At 47.7% G+C, this 6,000-nt stretch overlaps 1 pseudogene across 1 annotated transcript in view; it reads right to left on the reverse strand.

Annotated features, from left to right (window-relative positions):
• The window catches only part of LOC308240164 (neurofilament light polypeptide-like), a 93,591-nt pseudogene extending 88,018 nt beyond the window's left edge, over window positions 1-5,573 (reverse strand). Inside the window, exons 1-2 of the transcript in view lie at window positions 5,553-5,573; window positions 4,042-5,182 (exon numbers count right to left, since the gene is read on the reverse strand). The product of the transcript in view is annotated as a neurofilament light polypeptide-like (transcript). The remainder of the gene's footprint in view (window positions 1-4,041; window positions 5,183-5,552) is intronic.
• Between the last annotated feature and the right edge of the window lie 427 nt (window positions 5,574-6,000).

Below are 6,000 nucleotides of genomic sequence, written 5' to 3' on the forward strand. Positions count from 1 at the left end.
ATTGCTTCTATTCAAAATTTATATCTTTCTCTTAATGAATTACTGCTTTTGGCATAACCTGGAAAAAATGTTTCAATTCACTTCTCTCAATGTCAGGATAATTTCTATTGATTCAATCACTAATCTTTATCACTTTGGCTTTATATTTCATTAATTTTTTACCTGAATTTTCTCTCTCTGCTTTAATAAATAAATTTAAAGATGACAAAAGGAGTACCTTTCATAGTCAGCCAAGTCAGGAGTCTGTACATTTTCATTTGTTTTAAAGAACCTTTCCAAAGAATCTTTTTCAAATTTGCTTCTTAACATCAGAATAATTTATATCTTACTTCATAAATTTTATAAAACCATATAGGAATACATATCTGCTCTTAGGGTCTTAGCAGGACACATGAAAGGAAGGAGACCTGGAGACTTTATTACCTACACAGTAAGTCAGCCTCTGGTTCTAAGAAGCTGCATGAACAGTGATGTCCTTCACTGAGATCAAGAAGAGTGTGGCAGGCTTGGGAGAAAACCAGGAGTTCCTTTTTAACATGTTCAATGTGAGATATCTAGGTAGGGTGACCATATAATTTCTTATACAAACTACTAGTAGCCCTGCGCACGAATCTGTGCGCCAGTAGCTCTCTGCGGAGCCTGGCCACTCCATATCTGCTGCCCAGAGGCTCTCCATGGCACAGAGAACCATCCGTGGCCACGCACGGAACACTTGCCTCGTCGCCATGGCAACAAAGCAAGCATTCCGCCAGGCCGCTCACGCTGCCTGCTCTCAGCGGCCATCCCCCCCCCCCCCCCGCCCCGGGGCTGGAGGACTCCAGCGGGGCTGAGATGACTGGGTGCTGCCATCTTGTGGCTATGGGTGCCACCATCTTTGTGACAGAGTGACGGTTAATTTGCATATTACCCTTTTATTATATAAGATTACACTTTTGAGTGAGAAAGAGAATACTATTTATAAACAATGGGTATAAATCAGACTGTCCCAGACAAATGCTGAGTCATCCTATCTAAGGAACATCCAAGTAGATATACAGAATGGGGCAAAAGTAGGCTTACAGTTGTGAATACGCAAAACACAGTTTATTCTTCTATTACTATTAATTATTGTATTATTTTCCATACTAACAACTATAAACCTACCATTGCCCCACCCTGTATTGAGTAAAGAATTGTTTATAGAAACTTAGGAGTTCAGAAGAGAATTTCTGACTCAGAGGTGTAAATGTGTGTGAAGTGCATTAGTATTTAAATGCTATTTAATATCATGAAACTAAATAAAATTACTGAGAGAGAAATGTAGCTGGAGAAGAGGAAAACACTGAGATCTGAACTCTTGAATACTCAACATTTTAGAGGTCAGGAAAATGAGGACTAATCAGGTAAGAGAGCCAGAGAGATAGGAGAACCAAAAGCATGGTGCTCACAAGCCATGTAAACAAAGGGTTTCAAGAAGTGTGTGATCAGTTGGAGCAAATGCTGCTAAATAGAACAATGAGAACTCAGAATGACTTTTGGATAGAGCCAGCGACATAATTTTCTGGGTCCAGTGAAAAAATGAAAATGTGGGGCCCCTTTTTTAAAAGTTATTAAGAATTTCAGGATGGCAACAGCAGAGCATTAAGCCAAGCACTGGGCTCTTCTAAGCACGTGGACCAGTGCTGTTCCATAGGTTGCATGCCATAAAACTGGCCCTGTCTTTGGATCTTACAATGGCGGGGGGAGCGGGGGCGGCATTGGTGACAATTACTGGAGCAGTTTTGGTAGAGTTGTTAGGACAAAAACCTAACTGGATTGGTTTCTAGAGAGAATTCAAGGAGAGGAAGTCTGGATATCAAGGTAGATAACTATCTGAAGGTTTTCTTTTTTTTCTTTTTTTCCTTTCCCTTCTTAAATTTTAGCAGAGATATGGGGTGGTGAATGGAGGGAGTGCTGAGATCAAGGGCATGTTTGTTTAAGATGAAAGAATAACAGAATATTTCTGTGCTGATTACAATGATCCATTAGAGGGGGAAATTTTGATGGTGCAGAACAGCTGGGCATTTATGAGAGTGATGTCCTTGAGGAGGTGACAGGGGATGAGATTCAGGACACACATGAAGGGGTGGACAGGTCTTCCATTTTAACAGGAGGAAAGACAGAATATCTGTTATAAGGTATAGAGATATTAGGAGACTTGGAGGTGGGGCTGTGACTAAATTCTCTTCTGATTGCTTCCATTTTCCAGACCATCAGTTGAGAGTGAGGCATGAGTGAGGTTTGTTGGAGGTTTGGGGAATGAGAAGGTGCATTTTGTTTACTGTTGTGAAATCTACATTACCACATTATCTACTACATATTAGGCATAACTACCCATGAAAAGTCATCAAATTCTCTTCTTTATATTCTCAGGATATCTCTTGATTGTGTCCCTTTCTTTGCATCTCACACTAACCACCCTGTTTTAGGCATGCAGCTTTCCTTGCCTAACTGGTCTCCCATCTTTAGTTTTCCTTCTGCCAAACTATCTCCCAATCCTATATAATAAAAGCCTAATATGCTAAGGGTCTGGTCGTCCAGTCATCCGTTCAACCAATCAACGTGTAATATGCTAATGAGATGCTAAGGCTGCTCAACCACTCACTATGACGTGCACTGACCACCAGGGGCAGATGCTCTGACCCGTAGGTTAGCTTGCTGTTGGGGTCTGGCTGATCAGGACTGAGAGAGATGGGCCAGACACACCCTGGAGCCCTCCTGTGGTCCCTCCCCGGCTGGCCAACCTCCCGCATCCCTCCCCGGCCCCGGCCCCAGCCCCAATCATGCACCAGTGGGGTCCCTCGACCTGGCCTGCACCTTCTCACAATCCAGGACTCCTCTGGGGATGTTGGAGAGCTGATTTCAGCCTGATCCCACAGGCCAGGCTGAGGGACCCCACCTGTGCATGAATTCATGCACCGGGCCTCTAGTAAGGTAATAATATGCCTGTGTTCCTCAATACCAGACTGTTGAGTGAATTCATAAACAAATAAATGACTATACAAACATTAAAATTTGACAATTATAAACACAACTAGTGGCCTGATGCACAAAATTTGTGCACGGGGGGGAGGGGGGTGTCTCTCAGCCCGGCCTGCATCCTCTCCAATCTGAGACCCCTGTGGGATCGGGCCTAAACTGGCCATTGGACAACCCCCTCACAATCTGGGACTGCTGGCTCCTAACCACTCACCTGTCTGCCTGCTTGATCACCCCTAACCACTCTACCTGCCGGCCTGCTCACCCCCAACTGCCCCCCCTGCCAGCCTGATCACCCCCAACTGCCTTCCCCTCCTGGCCTGATCACCCCTAACCACCTCTGCCTTGGCCCAGCCACCATGGCTTTGTCTGGAAGGACTTCTGGAAGGTCTCATGGTCTAATTAGCATATTACCCTTTTATTAATATAGATAGGATATGACATAGTGCCATAACTATAACATATGTATCAGTATTACTCTCTGAGAATACATACTTCATGTAATAGGAAGGCATCTAATATATTACATTGTATATGTTGTAAGTAGTAGGAAATACTGTATTCATAGCAATAATATACACCCTGTGACTTCCCTTCCTGATTTGGGAATGGTTCCCCAGTTCTTTGAACGTTTCCTGGCCCCTAATGTATTTTTTTTTTTTTTTGTCATTCAGAGTAACTTTATTTACTGTTTATTGCACATGAGTTGAGGTCTTTAATTTCTAACCACCAAATATTCAAAGGACTATTTTTTCCATGAAGTTTAACATTAATATCAGTGAATTCATGTATTCATGTGTTTTTATTATAAACATCTGAATTATTCACATTGTCATAGATCCTGAACTCATAAGCGTGGACCATGCACAGGCTGGCAGCAAGCCAGGAAGCCACTCTGCAAGCAAACAGATACTCTGCATAAGGAGAAAAGTCATAGCACAACATTTAATGTCCAACCTGAGTCACCTCAGAATGATACATATATTGACTTCTTAATTCATATAGTATCGGGAACTCAACTGCTTGGTTGGTGATGGGGTTGACCTGGTTTCAGGAGGATTATTCCTGAAATAATTAAGGAAAGGGGGGCTCAATCTTTTCTTGGTTGCTTGCTCCTCCCCAGCACCTTCATCTTTCTTCTCATCCTCAGCTTCTTGGGCATCTTCTCCTTCACCTTCACCTCCTTCTTCTTCCTCCTTTGCATCTTCAAATTCTTCCTTGGCACCTTCTTCCTCTTCCTCTCCTTCCTCTTCCTCAGCCACTTCCTTCTCCTCCTCCTCCTCTTCAGCTTCTCCTTCAGAGGGGAGTTCATCCTTAGCTTCCTCGGCTTTTGCAGCCTTAATGGCTCCTCCACCTCGATCTGCTCCTCCTGGACGTGGCTGGTGTATTAAGAAGGGAAGGAGCGAGCGGACATCAAGTAGGAGCTAGTCTGTAAACCACCGTAGGCAGATCGACCAAAGACCTGGGAACTCTGGGAGTAGCCGCTGGCTATGCTTCCCATGCTGGTGAAACTGAGCTGGGTCTCCTCACCTTCCAAGAGTTTCCTGTAAGCTGCAATGTCAATGTCCAAAGCCACATTGAGGAGGTCCTGGTATTCTTTTAAATATCATGCCATTTCACTCTTTGTGGTTCTCAACTCATTTTCTAATTTGTTGATTGTGTCTTGCACAGCACTAACATCGGAGTTCCGCTTATCCTCCAGCTCTCGCAGCTGCTTTCCCAGAGCTTAGTTCATGCCCCGGCATGCTTTGATCTCCAGGGTCTTGGCCTTGAGCAGGCGGCGGCTTTCAGACACCTCCTCCTTGGCGGCGCGCACCCCATAGGTGTTCTTGGCATTGCTCTTGGTCAGCATGGTGAAGCAGCTCTTGTACCATTCTTCTGCATTCTGCATGTTCTTGGCAGCCAGCTTCTTGTACTGGGCACGGATGTCCTTGAGCGAGGCAGAGAGGTCGGACTTGGAGAACATGTCCATCTCCACGGAGATCTGAGCGTACTGGATCTGTGCCTGCAGCTCGGGGATCTCCTCTTCATGCACCTTCTTCAGAAAGGTGATTTAGTCCATCAGGCTGTCGATGTGCTTTTCAAGCTCAGCGCCAACGAGAGCTGACTCATCTGCACCTTTGCGCGCCTCCATCAGCCAGCCCTCTGCATCATCATGGTTCAGCACCTCTTCCTGGTAGCATGCCTGCAGGTTGCTCCCAGTCCCTTCCAAGCCCTGGTATCCGCTAACTGCCCACTGCCCTCTCCTCACCAGGGATGGGGCGCAGTGGGCCGGGACACAGGCACCCCATTTTCATTAAAATGTTCAACCCCGGCCTGTTCCACCGGTATCCACAGGCGGCCCAGGGGCAGACAGTGATCCCGGAAACCCTGGCCACCCCCACCTACCCAGGTCCCTGATGGCGGCCTGGACCCCTCGGTGGTGTCAGGCGCAGCCCGCCAGGCCTGCCCGTTTACCAATCGCGGCCTGGACCCCTCCAGGCCTGCCCAACCCCGATGGCTGCCTGGACCCCACGGGTGGCGTCAGGCGCTGCCCGCCCGGCCTGTCCATTTACCAATGGCGGCCTGGACCCCATGGTGGCATCAGGCACTGCCCACCAGGCCTGCCTGACCCAGATGGCTGCCTGGACCCCACAGACAGCATCAGGCGCAGCCCCCCCCCCCCCGCCCCCGCCTGTCCGTCCCTGATAGCGGTCTGGACCCCGCAGGTGGCGTCAGGTGCTGCTCCCCACCACCCCACCTGCCCAGTTACTGATCATGGCCTCAACCCAGTGGGCGGCGTCAGGCGCAGCCCGCCTGGCCTGCCCGGTCCCCCATGGTGGACTGGACCCCACAGGGGGCGTCAAGCACTGCCAGCCTGGTCCCCGATGGTGGCCTGGATCCCACAGGCGGTTTCTGGTGCAGCCTGCCCCTCCTGAATATGCAAATTTACCCTCCATCTTTGTTGGCTTAATTTGCATATCACTCCTGATGGGCTGTGGGCATAGCGGAGGTATGGTCAAT

Source organism: Plecotus auritus (assembly GCF_963455305.1).
Source record: "Plecotus auritus genome assembly, chromosome: X".
NCBI classification, from domain to species: domain Eukaryota; kingdom Metazoa; phylum Chordata; class Mammalia; order Chiroptera; family Vespertilionidae; genus Plecotus; species Plecotus auritus.